The sequence below is a fragment of the Aquarana catesbeiana genome, linkage group LG08 (assembly GCF_042186555.1).
Source record: "Aquarana catesbeiana isolate 2022-GZ linkage group LG08, ASM4218655v1, whole genome shotgun sequence".
Lineage (NCBI taxonomy): Eukaryota > Metazoa > Chordata > Amphibia > Anura > Ranidae > Aquarana > Aquarana catesbeiana.
In genome coordinates, this window is record NC_133331.1 from 6,284,467 (window position 1) to 6,311,055 (window position 26,589).

At 45.0% G+C, this 26,589-nt stretch overlaps 1 long non-coding RNA gene and 1 other non-coding gene across 2 annotated transcripts; one reads left to right on the forward strand and one right to left on the reverse strand.

Annotated features, from left to right (window-relative positions):
* Positions 1 to 11,245: 11,245 nt before the first annotated feature.
* LOC141105208 (uncharacterized) lies at positions 11,246 to 22,779 on the reverse strand. Its single transcript, XR_012235540.1, has 2 exons — positions 22,590 to 22,779; positions 11,246 to 11,321 (listed from the first exon to the last, which is right to left on the reverse strand). It is a non-coding gene; the product is annotated as an uncharacterized lncRNA (long non-coding RNA).
* On the forward strand, positions 21,221 to 21,292 carry TRNAE-UUC (transfer RNA glutamic acid (anticodon UUC)). Its single transcript has one exon. It is a non-coding gene; the product is annotated as a tRNA-Glu (tRNA).
* Positions 22,780 to 26,589: the final 3,810 nt, after the last annotated feature.

Consider the following 26,589-nt stretch of genomic DNA (forward strand, 5'->3'; position numbering starts at 1 on the left):
AAAGAGCCTGTATTTTTCAATAAATGAGATTCCTGGTTGAACTTACATACAGCCTGCCTGGTGTTTGTTCTGAGCTACACAACTGGATTAGAACGGCACATAGCTGTAGTTCTAGTCCCGGAGCATCGGATGACCGAACCATCAGATGTTGCTATCTGCAGTCTGATTCTATAGCCGCAGAGGAGTGTCGGGAGAGTGGAACCGAGCGAGCAGGGGCTTGTTACACTTTTCCCTCTGGTGTTTCTTCTCCCTCCTCTCTCTGGTGGTTTCTTCTCCCTCCAGTGGTTTCTTCTCCTTCCCGTGTTTCTTCTCCCTCCTCTCTCTCCGGTGGTTTCTTCTCCCTCTGGTGGTTTCTTCTCCTTCCTGTGTTTCTTATCCCTCCTCTCTCTCCGGTGGTTGCTTCTCCCTCCGGTGGTTTCTTCTCCGTCCCGTGTTTCTTCTCCCTCCTCTCTCTCCGGTGGTTTCTTCTCCTTCCGGTGGTTCCTTCTCCCTCTGGTGTTTCTTCTCCCTCCTCTCTCTCCGGTGGTTTCTTCTCCTTCCCGTGTTTCTTATAACTCCTTTCTCTCTGGTGGTTTCTTCTCCCTCCGGTGGTTTCTTCTCCTTCCTGTGTTTCTTCTCCCTCCTCTCTCTCCGGTGGTTTCTTCTCCCTCTGGTGGTTTCTTCTCCTTCCCGTGTTTCTTATCCCTCTTTTCTCTCCTCCCTCCGGTGGTTTCTTCCCCTTCCCGTATTTCTTCTCCCTGCTCTCTCCGGTGGTTTCTTCTTCCTCCGGTGTTTCTTCTCCCTTCAGTGGTTTCTTCTCCTTCCCGTGTTTCTTATACCTCCTCTCTCTCTCCGGTGGTTTCTTCTCCCTCCGGTGGTTTCTTCTCCTTTCCGTGTTTCTTCTCCCTCCTCTCTCTGGTGGTTTCTTCTCTCTCTGGTCGTTTCTTCTCCTTCCCTCGTTCCTTATCCCTCCTCTCCCTCCGGTGGTTTCTTCTCCCTCCGGTGTTTCTTCTACCTCCTCTCTCTCCGGTGGTTTCTACTCCCTCCGCTGTTTCTTCTCCCTCTTTTCTCTCCTGTGGTGGCCTCTCCCTCTGCTGGTTTCTTCTCCCTCTTAGCTCTCCGGTGATGTCTTCTTCGTCTGCCGCTCGCTAAAAAAAAACAAGACAGGGTTTTCCTTCAACGCTGGCTCCCTCTGTTGTGTTGGCTCCCGCTGTCTGCCATTTCTTTTATAACAAGAGAAAAGGGGTACCCCCCCCCCGGTACATTGGGACTTTATAGGTAAACTCAAAATATTACATCAAAATACAATAAAAATATAATGTTTTATTCAATATACAGATAACAAAAAATATCGGTGCATACATCACCATTAGACTCACATGACAAAACATGATAAAAATGACTCATGTGTGGTTAAATATTGATGTGACAGTCCGTTCTCGTTATGCTCAACGCGTTTCAGGAACAGACTTGAATCCTTTCTTCAGGGGCATTTGCATAGAGAAGGTTATAAATTTAAAACACTCAATGAGTCAGCCCACAATAGGTTCACCGCAGATAAAAACAGCCAAGAATGTGTCTGCACCACAGTTCGAAAGATCCCCCACATGTGGGTCCCCCAGACGGGGGGGGGGACTGAGGCCTCAGATGCTCCACACTAGGATCCCAGATGTGGCCCAAAGTCACAGCCAACAGATGGTGAGGTATAGAGAAGGGAAGTCAAGGTTGCTGAGGATTAGGGCAGTATTCACCACAGGGGGGGTGTCTGCCCCAGCATTGTGTTATCCACGGCCAGAGATGGTCCATCATGGGACCCAAGTAGCAGCTCTCTATGAGCTCTCTTGTGGGCTGACTCATTGAGTACTTTAAATGTATAACTTTCTCTATGCAAATGCCCCTGAAGAAAGGATTCAAGACTGTTCCTGAAACGCATCAGCCATAATGAGAAGAGAAGAGAAGAAGGGGGAGGGTGAGGGATAAAGGTTGGGACTTTGAAGGAAAAGGAGCAAAAATGTAGCAGGAAAAGCAGCAAAGATGCAACAAAAAGGGTGGGACTTTATATGAAGCTCATGGTAACAAAATGAATAGAATGGTGAATAGTAAAATATTTAATAATACATGGATACATGTTTACATACATTAAATGTCATATACATAGAAATGCACACTTCCATAGTGCCAATTTCTAAAACGGTAATATCTGGTAGTAACATATTTATAAACATTAATCATACTTTATATATGATGATGTCATCAATGGGATAAGCACCGGGTCCACCTTGGGCACTCTTGCCTCCCCCTTCCCCCCCACCTCCCATTTTTACCACTCTACACCTCTTTCTACTTCCCCTCCTCTCCCTTAACTTTATTTGCTTCCTTTTCATTTACTTCTTTTGCATTTTGCTTGGGGAGCATGTAGGCAGGCGCAGTGTACTTTCTCCACTGCAGGTGGCACTCTTTTGCTGCAGCACTGTTGTTGGAGAGGGAGTCAAAAGGAACAAAGTTCCTCTATGATTCCCTGGATCATTGGGCAAGCTATCCTATTGGATGCTGCTGCCCAATGTGACTCGAGCAGCCATCTTGGGTCAGGTAGAGACTATTTAAGGCCCTGGCTCCCAGGTTTGGTTTTTGCAAGTTGATAGAGTAGGGACAGTTAAGCCGCCTGTTAGGGACAATACTAGTGGTAAGAGAAAGGTTCCTGATGAGGAGGGAAAGCAATTCCTTGGACACCATCCAGCTTGGGCACTAGATGGCCAGGCTGCACACTGATCTCGTTACAGATGCTGTCATTTCGGCTGATACCCGCTCTCTGCACATTTCTGGCGACTGTGAGTGCACCCGTGTAGTGTTTTCACTCACATTGCAGTCTTCTCTCCTCGGCGCCGGAAAATACCGAGCCGAGCAGAGATGACATCATTTCCTTTGCTACTGTTTAGCATACAGCAGCAGAGGAATGATTCGATTGGCAGGCGGCGATCGCGAGGGGGGGGCCATGAATGGATGGTCTCCCCCTCACCTCTGATCGCCGCTGGACAAAAGCGGACCGCCTTGGGCACCGGGGGGGGGGTCTGATCGGACCCCCCGCCCGCGGGAGGCAGATCACGTATATGTACGTGATTCAGCCTGCCTGTGCCACTTTGCCGACGTACATCGGCGTGAGGCCGTCCTTAAGTGGTTAAAGGATAAGTTTACCTTTGATAACATTTTAGACCCATATTCAGGGTGTAACATGTGACAGGAACCACCCCCCCCCTCCTCTCATCCCCTGTCGTGACAGCAAACAAAAAACCTGAAAGGAGAAGTTCACCTTTGGAAAGATGTTACACCCGGTTTTAGTGTTCTTACTGTTGCAGCCTCTGCCCGACCTGCAGCCTCTAGTGACAGCGATCCAGGGATCTTCTCCCCGCACCCGCTGTCAGCTGAAAAAACAAAGCAAAAAAACACCCCACACGGCCATGAGGGGCTCCACCCACCCGGCTGAGTCATTCAGTAACAGAGATCTGTGAATGAATGAACTACAAGTACTGACAGCCTTTGCGGCTGTTGGCTTGTAGTTTTCAATGAACTCCCAGGGCGTTCTTGAGTACTGTGGTAGTTCATTGTCTCTTCCTTGTCAGTGTATAACTGGCAGCCTGTACGGGGGAGGGGAGCACACCGCTACACTGACAGTCTGCAGGAGTCCTCGCGGGTGCAATGCTTTGCAGGCTCCTAGTAAAAATTAGGGAGGGTCATAACCCATCAGATTATCTTTCATGGAGTTCTCCCTTCACTTTCTGTCCCATAACCAAACCCGGGAGTGAGAGGAAATCCCTACAAATTAAGGGGAGCCCCTTGGGCCCCCCAATGTCACCACAACTAGTGTCCCCATTGGAAGATTTCCCCTCTTACCTTTCTGGGACAACCCACTATTTGGGATTTTTTTACTTTTATTGATAATAGTAAACAGGACAAATAGAGGGGGTGACTTTCCCTACTGGGGACACAGACAGCAATAAAAACTGACAGGGGGTCTATTACTGCTCCCCTCCATCCAGAACTGCCTTTAGTTGTACTTTAAGTCTCCATCTGGTACTTTATGGGCCTCTAATACAGCTTCTGTGGATCAGGGGTATGGTTACCCAATGAGGACTAAGATCTTCCTAGCAGTCCAGCTTCATCCACATGCAGTGCAGCATAGGAGCTGTTACATTGTACAGAAACATACAACAAGAAGCTGCAGTCCCACCGTTACAGGAATGAAGTGCTTGGCTCTTCTGCCTGGCAGCCAGTGGCATCTCCAGCTTTCATATTTAGGGGGGACACATGGAGGGACAGGGACAAAAGTAGGGGGGCCAACTATAAAAATTAATATATATATATATATATATATATATATATATATATATATATATATATATTACACACACACACACACACAGTGCCTTTAAAAAGTATTCACACCCCTTGAAATTCTCCACATTTTGTCATGTTACAACCAAAAACGTAAATGTATTTTATTGGGATTTTATGTGATAGACCAACACAAAGTGGCACATAATTGTGAAGTGGAAGGAAAATAATAAATGGTTTTCAAAATTGGCACCTGGGGCGGATCCTATATCTGGCATCCCTCCCCCCAGGCGGACAGGCAGCACACCGTACATCGACGTCAAGTGACGTTAGGGTAGTATACTGGCAGATTGGGGTGATATAGTGCCAGCTTAGGTGATATACAATAGTGCCAGGTTAGGTGGTAGTGGCAGGCTAGGTGGTAGTGCCAGGTTAGGTGATATACAATAGTGCCAGGTTAGGTGGTAGTGCCAGTTTAGGTGGTCGTGCCAGTTTAGGTGATATACAATAGTGCCAGGTTAGGTGATATACAATAGTGCCAGGTTAGGTGGTAGTGCCAGTTTAGGTGATATACAATAGTGCCAGGTTAGGTGGTAGTGCCAGTTTAAGTGATAGTGCCAGGTAGGGTGGTAGTGCCAGGTTAGGGTGGTAGTGCCAGTTTAGGTGATATACAATAGTGCCAGGTTAGGTGGTAGTGCCAGTTTAGGTGATATACAATAGTGCCAGGTTAGGTGGTAGTGCCAGTTTAAGTGATAGTGCCAGGTAGGGTGGTAGTGCCAGGTTAGGGTGGTAGTGCCAGTTTAGGTGATATACAATAGTGCCAGGTTAGGTGGTAGTGCCAGTTTAAGTGATAGTGCCAGGTAGGGTGGTAGTGCCAGGTTAGGGTGGTAATGCCAGGTTAGGTAATAGTGGCAGGTTAGGGTGGTAGTGCCAGAGTAAATACATGATAACATGAATAGATAAGAGTCCTGTCCCCCTCTTCCTCCATCACCTGCACTAAAAGCATGAATCTCTGACTGTTCCTGCTGCTGCAGAACCTCCTTCTCCCCCTCCCTGATGTAAACATAAAGAAAAAAAAACTCACATGGGTGCTGACAATCTGAGGTTTGATTCTGGCTTCTTCTTCCTGGAACTGTAGTCAAAATGTGGCGGGTGAGAGGGGAAGAGGGAGGGGCTGCAGCACAGACAAAGCATTGCAGCCGAACCGTGCCAATCATTTCCGCCTTACTGTGCCCATCATTGCAGCCTCACCATGCCCATCTCATTGCCGCCTTACTGTGCCCTCATTACAGCCTCACCGTGCCCATCTCATTGCCGCCTTACTGTGCCCATCATTGCAGCCTCACCGTGCCCATCTCATTGCCGCCTTACTGTGCCCATCATTGCAGCCTCACCATGCCCATCTCATTGCCGCCTTACTGAGCCCTCATCGCAGCCTCACCGTGCCCATCTCATTGCCACTTTACTGTGCCCATCATTGCAGCTTCACTGTGCCCATCTCATTGCAGCCTTACTGTGCCCTCATTGCAGCCTCACCGTACCCATCATTGCAGCCGCACCGTGCTCATCATTACAGCCTCACCGTGCCCATCATTGCAGCCTCACCGTGCCCATCATCTCAGCCACACTGTGCCTATCATTGCCGCCCTACTGTGCCCATCATTGCTGCCCTACTGTGCCCATCATTGCCGCCTTACTGTGCCCTCATTGCAGCCTTACTGTGCCCATCATTGCTGCCTTACCGTGCCTTCATTGCAGCCTCACCATTGTTGCAGCCTTACTGTGCCCATTATTGCAGCTTCACATGCCCATCATTGCAGCCTCACCGTGCCCATCATTGCCGCCTTACTGTGCCCATCTCATTGCACCCTTACCATGCCCATCATTGCAATCTCACTGTGCCCATCTCATTGCAGCCTCACCGTGCCCATCATTGCCACCTTACTGTGCCCTCATTGCAGCCTCACTGTGCCCATCTCATTGCAGCCTCACCGTGCCCATCATTGCCACCTTACTGTGCCCTCATTGCAGTCTCACTGTGCTCATCTCATGGCAGCCTCACCGTGCCCATCATTGCCACCTTACTGTGCCCTCATTGCAGCCTCACTGTGCCCTCATTGCAGTCTCACTGTGCCCATCTCATTGCAGCCTCACCGTGCCCATCATTGCCACCTTACTGTGCCCTCATTGCAGTCTCACTGTGCCCATCTCATTGCAGTCTCACTGTGCCAATTTCATTGCCGCCTTACCGTGCCCTCATTGTAGCCTCTGTGCCCTCATCATGACAGCCTCAGCGCTGTCTCACAGAGCTGTAAAATCATGTTCTGCCGCGCTACGACAAAGGTCCTGCCCTCCTCCTAGAGCAGCTCGTGTGATAGACAGAACACTGTGTCTATAGACAGAACACTGCCTCTATAGACAGAACACTGCGTCTATCACACGAGCTGCTCTAGGAGGAGGGCGGGACCTTTGTCATAGCGCGGCAGAACATGATTTTACAGCTCCGTGACACTGCGGTCTCCCACTGTGCCTGTGAGTGGAAAGAGGGAGGGGAGGAGAGGGGAGTGCTGCAGCCACACACCAGAATAGATCCAAAGCGGCCAGTCCAGCCCTGTTGGGGGGCCCAGTATGATATTGGGGGGGTCAGTGCCCCCTGTTGCCCCAGGCTCGTGACGCCTCTGCTGGCAGCACCGGGGTCGTCGCTTCAATTCCCAACCACAGCGCCCCCTGCCTGGAGTTTGCATGTTCTCCCTGCGCCTGCATGGGTTTCCTCCCACACTACAAAGACATGCTGGGAGGTAGATTGGCCCTAGTATGTGTATGAATGTGAGTTAGGGAGATTAGGTTGTAAGCTCCTTGGGGGACTGATCATTATCACATGGCCTACCTGTTGGATTGGCTCTGCAGACTCCTCCCCTCCCCCCGATACCTGCAGCTTTCCTGCCAATCCCCTGGACAGGTTTGTTGGTGGCGGAGGGTCCTCTGGGCTTGCACGGCCCTCTGTGGAGACACCAATTACACAGCGAGACCCTTTATCTCCATAGCAACAGTGAGACCCCCATAACCCAGAAATTGCGAGGAGCCCCCCTCTAAGAATATGTGCCCCTCCCCCCCCCTTTGGGAAGGTTTGTGGTCTTAGGAAGGTCCAGTATTCATTGATCAGAGCCATAGACATTCCCTGTCTGCTCACATTCACAGCACATTTTACAGCTCTTCATACTCCGGAGTAAAGGAGACAAAGAACTTTCCTCCAACATTTCCATCCAAAGAAAACACTTTACACCTGTCTGCCCGCTTCTTAAAATACATTTTTGTATGGTGGTCACCGCTAAAGAATGGAAATATGGCGGAACACGGCGTGCCGCGGTGACAACTTTCCACCATATCAGTCCCGGTCACATCTGCGTGTTCCGGTAATGCACACAGAAATGCACGTTTCCACGCAATCCCGGAACACGCAACAAATATGTGTCTCACGCTTGTAGTGCCATTTATTGTAAATGTCCCCCCAAAACGTGAGACCCCAATACAAGAAACGTGGCAAAATGCGTGGGAAATAAAACAAAGCGGAACGCGTCAGCGCTACTTTGTCAGGCTTGTGGGACATAGGGCAACGCACTGAAATCAATGGGGGGCGCTATGCTTGTTGGGGGTTTGTCATCCAGGTGTATGTCAGAGGTGTGACTGGGACCTTCATCATTTCTCAAACTATGGAATGCTGGGAAATCTCCACCAGCGACTGAGCGCTCACCCCTTCCCCACCCCCATAGCCCAATGCAGTGGTGCATTTAGGTTTTGTGCTGCCCTAGGCCTAACTAAACTCTTGCACCCCCTAATTAAAATATGGGCCATCCCTTCCTGTCAAGGCCACACCCCTTCCTGTTTAAGACCTGCCCTATCTATAAACCACACCCCTTCCTATTTAGGCTCCATCTTTTCCTTTTAGAGCCCCACCTCTTCTGCTCTGTACATTAAAAGTGGGTACCAAGTAGCCTCGTCAGTGGCCATCAATGCAGCCTATTAGTGCCCATCAGAGCAGCCTCATCAGGGGCAACCAGTGCAGCCTATTAGTGCCCATCAGTGTGGCTTTATCAGGGACAAGAATCCCCCGCATACCAGATAAAAGATAAAATAGAAATAAAGACAAACATTTCTTTTCATTTAGAATAGAGTAAGGGGGACTATAACCCCTGTCAGGTTTTATTTGCCATCTGTGTCCACATTGGGGGGAATTCCCTTCACTTCATTTCCCATAGACAAAACAGGAGGTGAGAGAAATCCTCCCAAAGTGACATCATCCCTGGGTGTCACCAGAACTAGTGTCCCCATTGGAAGATTTCACCTCTAATTCCTGTTCTGGTGACAACCCAAAATCTGGGATTTTCTTTCACTTTTGTTGGTAAATAGAGAGAATGCATCTTCCTAAAGGGGGTGCAGACAGCAATAAAAACCTGACAGGGGTTCTAATCCCTCTCCACTCCATCCAACGCTAACAATAAAAACATTTTCCTTTATTTATAATGTAACATATGGGGGGGAAATAAAAAATGATTTGGCAGTGAAAGTGGCAGTTAAAATGTGTGTGTGTGTGTGTAGGGGGAGGGGAGGGGGAGGGGTTACTTGGTTTGACAGTTAAAGGGTTGAAACAAATGAACAATATAGTTTGGTAGTGAGAGGGTTAAAAACTAAGAAAAAAATAGATTTGGCAGTTAAAGAGAATGAATCTCCCTAATGGGGCGCAGACAGCAATAAAAACCTTACAGGGGTTCTAATCCCTCTCCACTTCATCCAACACTAACCATAAACAGATTCTCCTTTAGTTATACTTCAACATATGGGCAAGAAATGTGAAAAACACATTGGATTGGCACTGAAAGGGTTAAAAAAAATAAAAAAAACTTTAAAAAAATCTTTGTCTTGAAAAAAAAAAAGGTTCATAGAAAGGTGTTAAAAATGAAAAAAAAAATATGATTTGGCAGTGAAAGGGTTAAAAATGGAGAAATAATTGGTGTGTAATAATGATAAAAGAAAAGAAAAGATTTGATGGAGGATTTCTAATGCTCCATTCACAATGTTATCATAAGAATATTTCAGCCATGGGACTGTAAGGGTTAAATCTCATTCACAATAACATGTTCTTCCAGGAGCCGTATATCCCTATTAGATCCGTATATTGATCCTACAGGCTGAATTCACAAAGCTCACAAATAAGGACGTGGCCCCTTTAAGAAAAATCATCAGTTATTTTTCAAAAAAAAAAAGAAAAAAAAAAAAAAAAAAGGTCACCTGACTGCACTGCGATTTGATTGGTCCCTTGATTCTCTGCCTATGATGTCATCGGCTGAGTCTTCTATAGACAGACGCAGTTCAGTGATCTCTCAGAAATCACTGACCAGTGAAGACGCTTCTTATATCTCCTGAGATATTTCTTCCATTTTATTGGATTTGAGTTAGTTCGATTCAATTTCATTGCGATTTCTATTGTCATACATTTAAAGCGAGTTTCTTTATTCCTAATAATGAACCGATTTAAATGTAATCGGCTTCTTTCTCTGAAAAACACCAAAGAGAAATGGAGCGGAGGAGGGGCAATGGTAGGAGGTATCAGTGACCAGCCTGCAGATACCCCAACCAAAAAGCCCCCCAAAATGAAGAGGTTTGTGCGTGGCTGTTTCAGAGCCGTTGTTGGATGTTTTGGTTCCGGCTGTAAAGCCAATGGACATCACCAAGATACAGACACCGAGATTGGTAAGTGTTATGGATAGTGATAGATACAAAAAGTACTCTGGATAAGTCACCTACACTTATCGATCAAATTATTGATTATTTGTTTTCATAGAATTATAGAACAGAAGGGATATTAAAGTGATTGATAAGCCACAATCTGATTTTTATATCATCTCCTCTGTCAGATAAAAATCTGCATCCTCGTGCCTGTGCATTATTTATAAATAAAACGCTTTCTACTTGTATTAAAGAGGAAGGAATCCCATCGATTTAACACTTTCAAAAAACATTTCTATTCCTGGCATGTCGAGAATGCTAACTGTCACATTGGTTGTGCTCTCAATCAAACTGTCAAACCATCCAATGGCTGCTATCATAACGGATCACATGTGCAGCATTATGGCAGTTGAGGATTCACCACTTCAATAACGGGCACTTCCCCCCCTTCCTGCCCAGGATAATGTTCAGCTTTCAGCGCTGTCGCACTTTGAATGACAATTACGCGGTCATACAACACTGATGAGGCGGCACTGATATGCAGCACTGATGGGCACTTATAGGCAGCATTGATGGGCACTAAAAGATGGCATTGATGGGCAGCACTGATGATGATGTTCTGACAGGTGATATTGCTGGGCATTGATTGGCACTGTGGTGGGCACTGTGATGGGCTCTGATTGGCACTGAGAGACTATGAGGGGTCACTGCTGGCAGCCATTGGGCACTGATCGGCACATCTGATGGGCACCTCTCATGGGGGCGTCACTGATAATCAATGTGCTGATTATCAGCACAGACCCCCCCCCCCCCGACAGAGAGAGCTGCCGATTGGCTCTCCCTGTCAGCATGAAGCGAGGAATGCCGTTTCCCGGCACTTCCAGGTTCACGCGATGATCACGTGGTAAGAAGCCTCTGTCAGGACTCCGGTGGCAGCCCTGATACATGGGAGTCAGCGCAGAGGGGGGAGGGTAGAAACTGGTAGGATCAGCCAGTTATTTCATACTCAGCACAAGCACTGTGCTCTATAACAGGCTTTAAAGGAACAGGATCTTCTTTAATGGTGCCAAAACACATAAAAATATATTTTGTTATAAAAACATCGTTATTGGAGTCCAAAGTTTTAAAAGAATCGGGGGGGGGCAATGAATGTTGTCCACATTTCATAAAGTCAATTCAGTGCACATGTACAATATACACATAAAGTAGTTACTGTAACCAGCGTGATGCTTGTTGCTCGACATGTTTCACTTTTCAGCTTCTTCAGGAGCTTATAAAGCAATATGTAGCTACAAAAAGACAAAAATAAAAAATACCAACAATAATGCAAAAAATTGGTATAAACATTTATTAACCACTTGACAACTGGGCACTTAAACCCCCCTCCTGCCCAGACCAATTTTCAGCTTTCAGCGCTCTCACACTTCGACAATTACTCAGTCATGTAATACTGTACCCAAATGAATTTTTTGTCCTTTTCTTCATAGAAATAGAGCTTTCTTTTGGTGGTATTTGATCACCTCTGGGTTTTTTATTTTTTGCGCTTTAAATGAAAAAAGACCGAAAATTTTGAAAAAAAACGCATTTTTCTTAGTTTCTGTGATAAAACTTTGCAAATTATTAATTTTTCTTCATAAATTTTGGCCACAATTTATACTGCTACATATCTTTGGTAAAAATAACCCAAATTAGTGGATATTATTTGGTCTTTGTGAAAGTTAGAGAGTCTACAAGCTGTGGTGCAAATCATAAAAAATTGATCACACTTGATATACTGGCAGCCTATCTCATTTCTTGCGACCCGAACAAGTTAGGAAAGTACAAATACCCCCCAAATGACCCCTTTTTTGAAAGTAGACATTCCAAGGTATTTAGTAAGATGCATGGTGAGCTTTTTGATGTTGTCATTTTTTCCCACAATTCTTTGCAAAATGAAGATTTTTTTCCCCCCACAAAATTGTCATTGTAATAGGTTATTTCTCTCACGTGGCATGTGTATTCCACAAATAACACCCCGAAAAGTGAAGTGGAGAATCAGTCCCCTTTTTCCTTGTCAAAAGAAGTTTATTGAGTGTACAATATTATAAAGATACATAAAGTAAGCTTACAAGGATCTATAAAGTAAGCTCATTGTTTTACAGTAGGGTTTATATAGGTAAATATCATGAAATTTCAAATATTAAACATTGGGTTCACGTAAACCTAAATTAAAGATATATATCATTTCCTTAGTTACTTTTGTAGGTATTTAAATGATTTATACCTACTATACATATTGTTTACAAGTAGAGTGTATATAGGTCAAATAAATTCTGATAATGAGCTTTAATCGTAAGGTGGAGAAAAGGAAAGAGAAAGAAGAAAAAGGGTTGAAAGGTAGAGGTATGGTCCACAAGGTTGTCCCGCTCATCAGTTTATTATTCTTTTTAGTTCTCTTTGAAGCCTTAGAATGGGTGTCTCTGTAAGTCATTTAATCTGTTACCATGGCAACAGGACAGAGTCATTGAAGTTTGACAGGAACTGTTGTTTTATCCAAGGATGCCAAAGTTTTTCAAATTTTGGAATTTGATTTTAATCGATGGCTACCATCTTAGTATGGGACATTGTATTATTCATTCTGTGAATTGTTTCTGCTAGTACCAATGTAGGAGATTTCCATGCCTTGGCCACTGTTTGTTTTGCAGCCGTTATTAGTTGGATCATAAGTTTGAATTGAGAGAGTGTTAACCATTCCGGTTTTAGATTAAGTAAAGTTAAATATGGATCTGGTTGTATTATTTTTTTAAATATTTTAGATGCAATCACGAAGACTTCCTTCCAGAAGGTTTGGATTACTGGGCACGTCCACCATATGTGTAAATATGTGCTTATTTCTGGGCATCCTCGAAAACAAAGAGCTGAGGTATTAGGTGAATATTTTGCCACTCTAGCGGGTACAAGGTACCAGCGAGTTAGGACTTTATAATTTGTCTCCAGTGCTAAGATGTTGGGTGAAGATGACTTAGATGTGAGCCATATGTTAGACCAGTCCGTGTCTTCTAAAGTTCGTCCCAGGTCCTCCTCCCACCTCTGAACGTAAGAGCGTTTATTAAGATTTGCTACTCCATATAATTGATTATAAAGTGATGAAATTGTACCTTTAGCAAATGGATCTTTTGTACAGATTGATTCAAAAATGGATAATTGGGATAATGGTGTATCCCCCTTTAGGAATGGTGTATAGAAATTTTTGATTTGGAGATATCTAAATATCTCAGAGTTTGGTAGATCATATTTTTCTAAGCGATGGGAATGAAAGAAATGATTTAGATGCTATGAAGTCATTTAGTGTCTGAATGCCTGATGTTGTCCAAGCTTTAAAAGAATTTGGGTAGATCCATGCCGGATAAAAGGCCGGATTTCTGATAAAAGAAAGGAGAGGATTGTGTGGAGATTGTAACTGATATTTGGTTTTTAGTTTATCCCAGAGAGATAAGAAGTGTTTAGTTATGGGATTATGAATTTTAAAGCGGTCTTTAGGATCAAGCCATAATAAGTTTGATATTAATAGAGGGTCATTTTCTGAAGCCTCTATAAATACCCATAATGGGATTTCCTGTTTTGCATGGTATTTGGACAGACTGGCCAAATGTGCTGCTCTGTAGTAGTTAGTAAAATTAGGGTATCCCAGGCCTCCTTTATTTTTGGGAAGCTGTAGTGTGTGTATAGGTATACGTGGTTTAGAAGAGCCCCATATAAACAAAGTTGCTCTTTTTTGTACTATTCTCAAAAAATAGGAAGGAATTGGAATAGAGAGGACTCTGAATAGATAAAGCAATTTGGGTAGAATAGTCATTTTGATTGCATTAATCTTCCCTATCCAGGATAAAGGAAGTTGCGACCATTGTTTTATTAGATTTGTAATCTGTCTTAATACAGGAGGATAATTGGTTGAGAATAAGTCAGAATGAGATGCTGTTAAATGAATTCCAAGATATGGGATTGATTTTTCTGCCCATGTGAATGGGAGTGCAGCCCTAGCCGGGATCAATTCCATGTTTGTGAGTGAAATATTAAGCACTAGGCATTTCTTAGGATTAATCATAAGGCCGGATAGGGCTGCAAATCCATCAAGAGCTGGTATTAAGTTAGGACCAGAGACCTGTGGTGATGATAGAAAAAGTAATATATCGTCTGCAAATATACATAATTTGTGTGTAATACCTCCTACTTCAATGCCAGTTATAGTTTGGTTTGTTCTGATGTATTGGGCCATGGGTTCGAGTATAAGAGCAAATAATAAGGGAGATAATGGGCAACCCTGTCGGGTACCTCTTTCGATATTAAAGGCATCAGATTTGTATCCAGCATATTTTATATAGGCTTTGGGTTTATTATATAATGCTTTGATCCATGTTAAAAAGTGGGGTCCAAAACCCCATTTTTGTAATGAATATTGCATATATTGCCAGGATACTGTGTCAAGTGCCCTCTTAATATCGAGAGATAGAAAACATAAAGGGATTTTCCGTTTTTTAGCAACATGTGCCAATAACACTGCCCTGCGTATATTATCGCCTGCCTGTCTATTTGGCATAAAGCCTACTTAATCTCTATGTATTAATTTTCCTATAATGCTATTGAGGCGTTTTGCTATTATTTTTGCTAATAATTTAATATCAAGGTTTAACAGAGAGATAGGCCGATAATTCACACAGGAAGTATCATCAGAAAGGGGTTTTGGGATCATACAAACAATTGCCATTAGTGTTTCTTGCCGAAAAGAATGTCCATCTAGAAGTTTGTTAAAAGTTTCAGTGAGAATGGGAGAGAGTATTTCTGAGAATGTTTTATAGTATAAAGCCGAGTAGCCGTCTGGGCCTGGTCTTTTGTTAAGTTTTAGGTCTTTTATGGCGTTAGCCACTTCATCTATAGTTATAGGCTCATCCAAACTGCTTTTTTGATTCTGAGATAACTCAGGTAAGGTTATTTTTGAGAAGAAGGATTCAGCCTCTGTAGGATTAAATTCATTGTTTGTCTTGTATAAAGTTGCGAGATGTGAGTGAAATTTATGGACTATTTTAACTGGATTACAAGTATAAAAATTTTTTGATAATTTCAAACGTGTTGGTTTGAAAGATTTGTTAGTTGAATTTAATGCCCGAGCCAAATATGTACCTGGTTTGTTTGTATTCATGTAGAAATTGTGTTTGGAGCGTTTGAGGAATTTATCAACTGACTCAGTGAGAAATAGATCGTATTCCAATCTAGATTTTTCCAGATGAGATTTTGTACTCTGAGATGGATTATCTTGGAATGATATGTAGGCTGCATTAAAATTGAGTTCTAGTTTTTTTGCTAGATTTTTGCGTTCCCGTTTAAATAGTGCCATTTGTCTTTGTATTGTACCACGCAAGACAGGCTTATGAGCTTCCCACAGTGTTATTGGGGAGATGTCTGTTGTATTATTAATTGATATGTATTCCTTTAAAGCTTGTTCAATGGCCATCTGATGTAGTGGGTGTTTGAGCATTATGTCCGGTAAGGACCATGTTGGGTCATGCGCTTTTGGTATGGCTGAGGCTATAGTAGTGTATACTGCATTATGGTCAGACCACGGAATCGGAATTATATCTGATGCAATAATTTCTGGTATCATTCATATTGTTAGAAAAATATGATCTATTCTGGTGAAGGTTTGATGAGGGTGCGAGAAATAAGTGAATTTCTTTTTCATTGGGTTACTTTCTCTCCACGAATCTACCAGATTGTATTTGGAAAGAAGTTGAGAAAAAGGTAATCTAGAGGTTATTTTGGATGGTGTAAAAGGTGATTTATCTAGAAATGGGAGGAGGACCTGGTTTGAATCCCCACACATTATCACTGTTCCTATTTTGTGTGTATTAATCACTTGTAATATATGTGAGAGGAATGGTGTAGGTTGTTTGTTAGGAGTGTAGTAGGAAATCACCGTGATTGCTGTATCCATTATATAACCCATGAGTATCAGGTATCTACCTTCTGGGTCTTTAATTTCTGATGATAAGGTGAATGGTGTGGATCGGTGAAATGCAATTAGAGTTCCCCTTTGCTTGGTACAGGCAGAAGCCGTGTAAATTTGTTGATAAAAAGGAGAAATATATTTTGGAGTAGAATCTTTGGTGAAGTGTGTTTCTTGGAGGCATACTATGTGAGCCTTCTTGTTATGGAAAGTACGGAAGGCTTTGGTCCTTTTTTGAGGGACATTTATTCCCTGAACATTCAGGGAAAGTATATTCAGTGGTGCCATGGCAACAGATCAAATAGTTTTGACTTACTTTTTGTTATGCAGAGCTGACTGCGCAGATCAACCTGTGTGGACTGAAGAGATGAAAAGATAGAAAAGAAACCAGTGAATTCTGGAGTAAAGAGTAAACAAAAAACATATGAGATTAGATGATACATTGTATAAATTATTTTTTGCAAGTAATCACAATTTACCCGTGAAAGAGAATAAATATCTCTCTCAGGGGAATAAGTGCCTTCGTCACACTCCCACATAATATGGTTGGGAGAATGAGGAGGGCTAATGGGGGTACACGGATCTTCCGCTTACAGGAGAGAAGTGCTATGTCAAAAGACATCAAAATGATGTTTCATTAATTAGAGTGCAGAATATAGTTTTTGTTGAAATTATTTATTCCAGGGTGGTTGTATATGGTTAGTCTTGCCCTAGGCTAAATAATTCAGTTAGAAAGGTACTGTTAATAACTTTGGTATTGATGAAGATAGTTTGAATTATTTTGGGATTTTAACCCTTTTAGAGTAAACAATTATATATTTTATTCATATGTAACTGTTTAGATATGTTAACTCATAAAATTGAGGTTGTATTGCTTCAGATTAGAATAAACAAAAACATAATTCTATAAACTAGTTAGGTAATAATATATTTGTTTTAAGAAAAGAAAAGAAAAAGCTTCCATTACTTCTGGATTATTGAACATATTTGTCCTAAAAAGTAATAAATCTATTGTTATTACCTGATAATATATAACTGAACAAGAATTTCCTTATTTCACTTATATATTCTAAGGCTATATGAATCAGAAGTAATAAGAAATATAACTGGAATTTAACATGATCCCACACAGTGTGTGACTATCAGAATGCAGTTACATTCAGTTATAAATACAGGTTTTTTATAGAGAACCATCTCTTAGTATAATAAATGAAGAGATATCAGGAATTAGGATGTCAGTCCATTGAATCTTCTTGGTCCATGGATGATGTGGCATAACGGCCTCTTTTGTGAGGATGATGATTCCCATTTTGTTCTGGAATTTTCTGGGTGCTGCCTGAAGGTGAAGATGATGCCATTCTTCTGCGTGTGGGAGGGTTGCTGCTTGTGGGTTCTGTCAGATTTAATTTTAAAAGGGTTTGTTGTAGTTCATCTGCTGATCTGCTTCTGTAAATTGTACCTTGGTGGTTAAATCTGACTGATAATGTTGTGGCATTGCAGTTCCATTAGTTGGGGTTTCATGGATCGTCTTTTAGTAATAGTAAGTTGGGATAGGTCAGCAAAAATTTGATAATTGTGTCCTTGAAAATTAAGTTCCTTTTTTTCTCTTGCAGCAATTAGTATTTGTTCTTTCGTTCTGTAATAATGAAATTTTGTGATTATATCACGTGGGGGTCCATCTTTCTTTTTGGCTGTGAGGGCTCTGTGTACTCTGTCCAGTTCTAAACGTTCAATAGGGATATCTGGCTTTAGTTCTTGTAATAGAGCAGTAATAGTAGATTGCAGGTCTGTCACGGTTTCAGGTATTCCCCTTATGCGCAAGTTTGAACGTCTGGCTCTATTTTCGTAATCTTCGAGCTTAGTTTGAAGTATTAAATTCTCTTCTTTTAATTGTTCCAATTCTGTTATATTTTCTTGGGTTGTAATTTCAATTTCATCCATTTTTATTTCTAAGGCTGCGGTGCGGTTTCCCAGCTCTCTTATTTCTTTGGTTAGGCTTTTTGTTATTTGGTCTGAGGTTTGTTTTAAAGCCTTATGAAGCATCTTTTCAAATTGTAATAATATTACTGGGGATGCTGAGGAGGCTTGTGGAGAAGTTTGTGAGAGGATTTGTTCTGTATGTGACTCAAATGGAGAGTCTTGCTGTGACATTTTCTGTCTGTGAGAGCACCCTGATGCTGTATCTTGTGAGGTGACTGGAGCTGCTTCAGCTGCAGTGAGTGCCTGTGAGCTCTTTGTGAGGTGATTTTTATTTCTGCCACGGTTTCCTCCCAGTACCATATTTCCTGCCCAAACTTTCACAGTTTGTTCCCAGGGGCAAAAAGGTTCAAATGGATACCTTTTGAGCCTGCAGGCTCCGCTTTGTCCTTCTCTTCTCTCCTCAGCGGTGTGGAGCTCTAACAATGCATGTCTGCTCCGCTAGGCTCCGCCCATCTCCCCCCAATCAGTCCCCTTTTTAACTCAATTCATTTTAGTGGGTCGGCATAACTGCCAGGCAACCAAAATTTTTATATGAAGGCCAACATTAGTCATCCCTGTGTCCCTGTTATGTTGGGATTATTTATTCTCCCTTGCACTGGAATTTTTAACTTTTCTCTCCATAATTTGATGTTTTATACAAATATATATATACAAAATGTAGGTGAAGGTGCTAAATCTGATTCTTCATTTTTTATTGCAGATGTACGCGGTATTTACTGCAGACACAGCTCACAAGGCAAGACTACCCAAGTGAGCAAGACAGAATATGAAAGCTACATTGAGACTCCACCAGCATGTGATGTTCACAAGGAGTCTCCAGCAGCATGTGATGTTCACAAGGAGTCTCCAGCAGCATGTGACGTTCACACGGAGACACCGCCAGCATGCGATTTTCACATGGAGACTTCATCAGCATGGGATGTTCACATGGAGATACAACCAGCATGTGTTGTTCCCACGGAGACACCACCAGCATGTGACGTTCCCACGGAGACACCACCAGCATGTGACGTTCCCACGGAGACACCACCAGCATGTGACGTTCCCACAGAGACACCACCAGCATGTGACGTTCCCACGGAGACACCACCAGCATATGACGTTCACACAGAGACACCACCAGCATGTGACGTTCACAAGGAGTCTCCACCAGTATGTGACGTTCACAAGGAGTCTCCACCAGAATGTGATGTTTATAATGAGACCCCTCCATAATGTGATGTTCACAATGAGACTACTCCAGAATTTCACGATCACAATTAATCTCCTCCAGAATGTGACATTCATAATGAGACTCCTCCAGAATATGATGTTCATAAGGAGATTCTTCCAGAATGTGACATTCATGTAAAGAATTCACCAGCATGTGATGTTACCATGGAGACTCCACCAGCATGTGACGTTCACATGGAAAATCCACCAGCATGTGACGTTCACACGGAGACTCCACCAGCATGTGACGAAGATGGGGGCAAGGTTACAAGAAAGGATAGGCACATACTAGTGGTAGGGGATTCAGTTATTGGAAAGATACAGAGGGCAATCTGTCACAAAGACCGTTATCGCAAAATAGTATGTTGTTTACCGGGCGCTCGGGTTCGGAACATTGCAGATTGCATGGATATTTGTTGGATGGTGCTGGAGAGGACCCAGCTGTCATGGTATATATCGGTACCAATGACAAAGTTAGAGAAAGCTGGAGCGCCCTACAAAATGATTTCAGGGACCTAGGGGCTATATTAAAGAAAAGGTCCCCCAAGGCAATATTTTCAGAAATACTGCCGGTACCTTGAGCCACACCAGAGAGGCAACAGGAGCTTAGGGTACTTAACAAGTGGCTGAGGAACTGGTGCAGGGAGGAAGGGTTTGGCTTCATGGCGAACTGGGCTGACTTTTCAGGTGGTTACCATCTTTATAGTAGTGACGGATTGCACTTGAATGGGAGGGGTGCAGCTTTTTTGGGATTAAAGATGGCCAAAATGTTGGAAGAAAATTTAAACTAGGTGATAAGGAGGAGGGATTAAAGGATGATTTGCTAGTGAAAGATTCTCATCAGCAGCTTCTGAATCACGAACTATCAATGTAGTTGGACAAACAAGACAATTGTCTTTTTCCTAGAAGAAGACTCCACCAAAAGTTTGAGGAACCCTCCCAGGGACCAGGTACCAACACAGGTCCCTACACTGGCTGTCACCGGCTGCCACTCCAGTATCCAGGGGGCCTTCCCATTAGCCCTCTATTTCCCTTTTTGGAGCTTCTGAATCACCAACTATGAATGTAAATGGACAAACAAGATGATTGACTGTTCCTAGAAGAAGACTCAACAAAAAGTCTGAGGAACCCTCCCAAGGGACCAGGTATGGCTGTACCAACACAGGTCCCTACACTGGTGGCGGCTGCCACTCCAGTAACCAGAGGGTCTTCCCATCAGCCCTCCATTTTCGTTTTTGGAACTTCTGAATCACCAACTATCAATGCAGCTGGACAAACAAGACAATTGGCTGTTCCTAGAAGAAGACTCAACAAAAAGTCTGAGGAAGCCTCCCTGGGACCAGGTACGGCTGTACCAACACAGGTCCCTACACTGGTGCGAGCTGCCACTCCAGTAACCGGAGGGTCTTCCCATCAGCCCTCTATTTACCTTTCTGCAGCTTCTGCAGAAGCTTTAAGGTTCGACAATACTTCGCCAAAACATAATCACCTGAAGAACAAGGGGGAGTATGGAAGAGGGAGAGAGGGAGGAAAAGGGGGGGAGGAAAGGTTGGAGAAAGAAGGGGGTGAGGGTTGGGGGGAAGCCCCACACCCCTTCCTTACTCTTAACCTCCCCATCCCCCCTCCTTTCCTCCCTCTCTCCCTCTTTCATACTCCCCCTCCCCCTTGGGCGTGTGTTGGACCGGCTATGAGGGGAGGTTGGAGGCCAGTATTCTTTGGGTGTGTTTTGGAGTGTTATATACATAGATTGTAGTTTAGGATAAGTTTGGATTTCTTCTGGAGGTGCTTTGAGTGGACATAATTCATGAACTCCGTTCAGCGGGGGCGGGCCTTAGAGAACAGAGGCCGCATACAGGCAGCGCAGAGGCTTAGGAGTTAGCCTTGCAGCACTGGGGTCCATGGTTCAAATCCTGACCAGGACACTATCTGCATGGAGTTTGCATGTTCTCCCTGTGCTTGCATGGGTTTCCTCCGGGTACTCCGGTTTCCTCCCACACTACAAAGACATGCTACCTTGCGTTGGTGGTGCAGTGGTGAGCATAGCTGCCTTTCAAGCAGCTGACCCGGGTTCGATTCCCGGCCAACTCCTTCTCCAATACTTGGAGTCCTCAGAGAGAAAAGCGCTATACAAGGGTGGAATGAAGAATGAAGCGAATGTGTGGAATGTTTGAGGAAGAAAATGTTCCCCCAGAATCTATAGAAGGTGAACCCAGCAACTGATAGAAGACGCTTAGGCTGCGATCACACCTAGGCCTTCCGGATCGTGGGCAAAATTACTGCGATTCCAGATTGTGGTCCAGTTATTTTCAATGGCACCCCAATCACGGGACAATATTGTCACCTGACAAATCACACAAAAAAAATCGCGGGACGCCTATTTCCTATAGGCCGTCAGGCAACAATCGCGGCAAAATCACGCCTCGATTGGAATGATATTGAAAGTAAAGGGATCGCAAGCGTGTGCTGCGTTTTGCACCGATTCGGGAATCCAGAACACCTAGGTGTGACCAAATCCTCGCCATGTCCATCATACGACAAGAACTTCCTGCACAAACGTCCCCCAACATGAATAATACACCCATACCCCCCCAACATGAATATTACACCCATACTCCTCAGCAGAAATATTACACCCATACTCCCCCCATCAGGAATATTACACCAACACCCCCCAACATGAATATTACACCCATACCCACCCAACATGAATATTACACCGACACCCTCTCAGCAGGAATATTACACACATACCCCCCCAGCAGGAATATTACACCCATACTCCCCCAACATGAATATTACACCCATACCCCCCAGCAGGAATATTACACCCATACCCCCCAGCAGGAATATTACACCGACACCCCCCCATCCTGACACTGACGTCCCCCCAGCAGGAATATTACACCGACACCCCCCATCCCGACACTGACGTCCCCCCAGGAATATTACACCGACACCCCCCATCCTGACACCGACGTCCCCCCAGGAATATTACAACGAAACCCCCCATCCTGACACCCCCCAGGAATATTACACCGACACCCCCCATCCTGACACTGACATCCCCCAGGAATATTACACCGACACCCCCCATCCTGACATTGACATCCCCCCAGCAGGAATAAGAAAATAAGGATGATCCTCAGCTCCATCTAGTGGTCATAATGCAGTACATGTATGACAGGAAGCTACACAGACCAATAGGGTGGTTAGAGGGTTGGAAAGGGGCGGCCACGACGTGTCCATGCCCAGTAAGTGCCAAAATATTTCCTCTGCTCAGGGGTCCACACTTAAGGCAAGGTGATTTCCATTCTAGCAGCAGATTTGATAGAAAATAAAGTGTGTCGCTGTGGTGAAGCAGGGGCTGTTATCTGCTAGTACTTACCCTTGGAGGATCTTCGGCAGGCTTTGGCACACAGCGCTCTTTGTTGCTCCACTTCATCTTTCTCTTGATATTCACTTAACAAGGAGCTGAGGTATTCTTCCTGTGACAAGAAGAAGGGAAGACGTAAGAGTCCCTATCCTGGACAAGAAGAGCTCAGCAATCAAGGCTTCATAGCAGGAGTCCAGGCAGACCTTAAAGTGGACCTCTCAGCAACTTTACAAGTCTGCATGAAGAAATAGAATATACCGTATTCTTCTATCCCTTCTACAAGTGCAAAAATGTCACTTTTCATCCTGCCGGAAATATACAGAGCTCAGAACTTTCTGCTCTCGTTGTCTCTGGACTGTTTTCAGTCCCAGTTCTCTATGTGGACTACAAAACATCACCTCACTATGTTATAGACAGGGGGGAGTATTCTGTAATCCAAACACACTTTCTGTCCTACGGTGACAACACAATGTCTCCATAGATTCAGTACAATGAGTGTTGTCACCCTAGGACAGGAAGTTACTGGCAGGATCAAAGACAAAGGGAAAAGAAATTGAATGCAGCCACCATATCTAAGGACTGCTCAGCTGAAGTATAGTACATTTTTGTATTTCGGATTCCCCCATAAATCAGTTGGCCCCATCCGTGTACCCCCACAAATCACTTGCCCCATCAGAGTGCCCCAATAGATCAGTCACCCCATCAGAATGTCCTCTTAGATTAGCTGCACCCATCAGAGTACATATATAGATCAGTTGCCCCATTACAGTGTCCCCATAGATTAATTTCTCATCACAATGCCCCCATAGATTAGTTGCCTCATCATCGTGCCCCCATAGATTAGTTCCCTCCATCAGAGTACCCCCATAGATCAGTTGCCCCATCACAGAGCTCAGTGTACCTGTAGGAGAACTCCCTATAGCCTGGCAGGCAGAAGGTGGGAGCTGGCAGGAGAAATGTGCTGCAGGGCACACAGCAGGCACGTGAAGTCATTGGCATGCCTAGCAACCAATGACTGCTGCTCAATGGACCAGGACTTGTGTGCAGTCCGTCATGTTAGTGAAGGCTCCATGAACCTATCAGCCTGTGCAGGAGGCGGAGCCAGGGACTTTATGTGGGAGGAGACTCATCTAATCTCTCGGTGTAGGAGAATTCAGACTGAGGAGTGGGTGGAGCAGAATAGGTAGGGGCGGGGCGAAGGAGTATGACGTAATGTTGTGGGGGAGGTGCTAGGAGAGGGAGCCTGTCACCTGTGCCCTGCCCCCGAGCATAATGCCTGGGTCATGTGACCCTTCCCCCCCTTGTCTTGGCCCCCTGCTTCCAGTCATATGCTCTACTGATCTACTGACCACCCCCCTCCCCCATAGATCTCCTGCTCTGTATGGACAATCACTCATGCCCCATACTTGGGGAAAAGGAAAAATTGGAACAGGGAACAAAGGAATATAAATGTAAATATGGCGGAACACAGCGTGCCGCGGTGACAACTTTCCACCATATCAGTCTCCGGTCTGCGCGTTCCAGTAATGCGCACAGAAATGCACGTTTCCACGCAATCCCGGAACACGCAAAAATATCTGCCTCACGCTTGTAGTGCCATTTATTGTAAATGTCCCCCCAAAACGTGAGACCCCAATACAAGAAATGTGGCAAAAATGCGCGGGAAATAAAACAAAGCGGAACGCGTCATGAGATACTTTGTCAGGCTTGTGGGGCATAGGGCAACGCACTGAAATGAATAGGGGGCGCTATGCTTGTTGGGGGTTTGTCATCCAGGTGTATGTCAGAGGAGTGACTGGGACCGGCATTGGTGTCAGCGGACGCACTATTAACCCCCAGCATTGGTGTCAGCAGACGCACTATTAACCCCCAGCATTGGTGTCAGCGGATGTACTATTAACCCCCAGCATTGGTGTCAGCGGACGCACTATTAACCCTCAGCATTGGTGTCAGCGGACGCACTATTAACCCCGGCATTGGTGTCAGCGGACGCACTATTAACCCCCAGCATTGGTATCAGCGGACGCACTATTAACCCCCAGCATTGGTGTCAGCGGACGCACTATTAATCCCCAGCATTGGTGTCAGCGGACGCACTATTAACCCTGGCATTGGTGTCAGCGGACGCACTATTAACCCCCAGCATTGGTATCAGCGGACGCACTATTAACCCCCAGCATTGGTATCAGCGGACGCACTATTAATCCCCAGCATTGGTGTCAGCGGACGCACTATTAACCCCCAACACTGGTGTCAGCGGATGCACTGTTAACCCCGGCATTGGTGTCAGCGGACGCACTATTAACCCACAGCATTGGTGTCAGTGGACGCACTATTAACCCACAGCATTGGTGTCAGCGGACGCACATTTAACCCCCAGCATTGGTGTCAGCGGACGCACTATTAACACCCAGCATTGGTGTCAGCGGACGCACTATTAACCCCCAGCATTGGTGTCAGCGGACGCACTATTAACTCCCAGCATTGGTGTCAGCGGACGCACTATTAACCCCCAGCATTGGTGTCAGCGGACGCACTATTAACCCCCAGCATTGGTGTCAGCGGACGCACATTTAACCCCCAGCATTGGTGTCAGCGGACGCACTATTAACTCCCAGCATTGGTGTCAGCGGACTCAATATTAACCCCCAACATTGGTGTCAGCGGACGCACTATTAACTCCCAGCATTGGTGTCAGCGGACGCACTATTAACTCCCAGCATTGGTGTCAGCGGACTCAATATTAACCCCCAACATTGGTGTCAGTGGACGCTCTATTAACACCCAGCATTGGTGTCAGCGGACGCACTATTAACCCCCCAGCATTGGTGTCAGCGGACGCACTATTAACCCCGGCATTGGTGTCAGCGGACACACTATTAACTCCCAACATTGGTGTCAGCGGACGCACTATTAACGCACAGCATTGCTGTCAGCGGACGCACTATTAACCCACAGCATTGGTGTCAGCGGACGCACATTTAACCCCCAGCATTGGTGTCAGTGGACGCATTATTAACTCCCAGCATTGGTGTCAGCGGACGCACTATTAACTCCCAGCATTGGTGTCAGCGGACGCACTATTAACCCCCAGCATTGGTGTCAGCGGACGCACTATTAACCCCCAGCATTGGTGTCAGCGGACGCACTATTAACCCCCAACATTGGTGTCAGCGGACGCATTATTAACTGCCAGCATTGGTGTCAGCGGACGCACTATTAACTCCCAGCATTGGTGTCAGCGGACGCACTATAAACCCACAGCATTGGTGTCAGCGGACGCACTATTAACTCCCAGCATTGGTGTCAGCGGACTCAATATTAACCCTCAGCATTGGTGTCAGCGAACGCTCTATTAACTCCCAGCATTGGTGTCAGCGGACGCACTATTAACTTCCAACATTGGTGTCAGCGGACGCATTATTAACCCCGGCATTGATGTCAGCGGACGTACTATTAACCCCGGCATTGGTGTCAGCGGACTCAATATTAACCCCCAGCATTGGTGTCAGTGGACGCTCTATTAACCCCGGCATTGGTGTCAGCGGACGCACTATTAACCCCCAGCATTGGTGTCAGCGGACTCAATATTAACCCCCCAACATTGGTGTCAGCGAACGCACTATTAACCCCCAGCGTTGTTGTCAGCGGACGCACTATTAACCCCGTCATTGGTGTCAGCGGACTCAATATTAACCCCCCAACATTGGTGTCAGCGGACGCACTATTAACTCCCAGCATTGGTGTCAGCGGACGCACTATTAACCCCCAGCGTTGTCAGCGGACGCACTATTAACTCCCAGCATTGGTGTCAGCGGACGCATTATTAACCCCGGCATTGATGTCAGCGGACGTACTATTAACCCCGGCATTGGTGTCAGCGGACTCAATATTAACCCCCAGCATTGGTGTCAGTGGACGCTCTATTAACCCCGGCATTGGTGTCAGCGGACTCAATATTAACCCCCAGCATTGGTGTCAGTGGACGCTCTATTAACCCCGGCATTGGTGT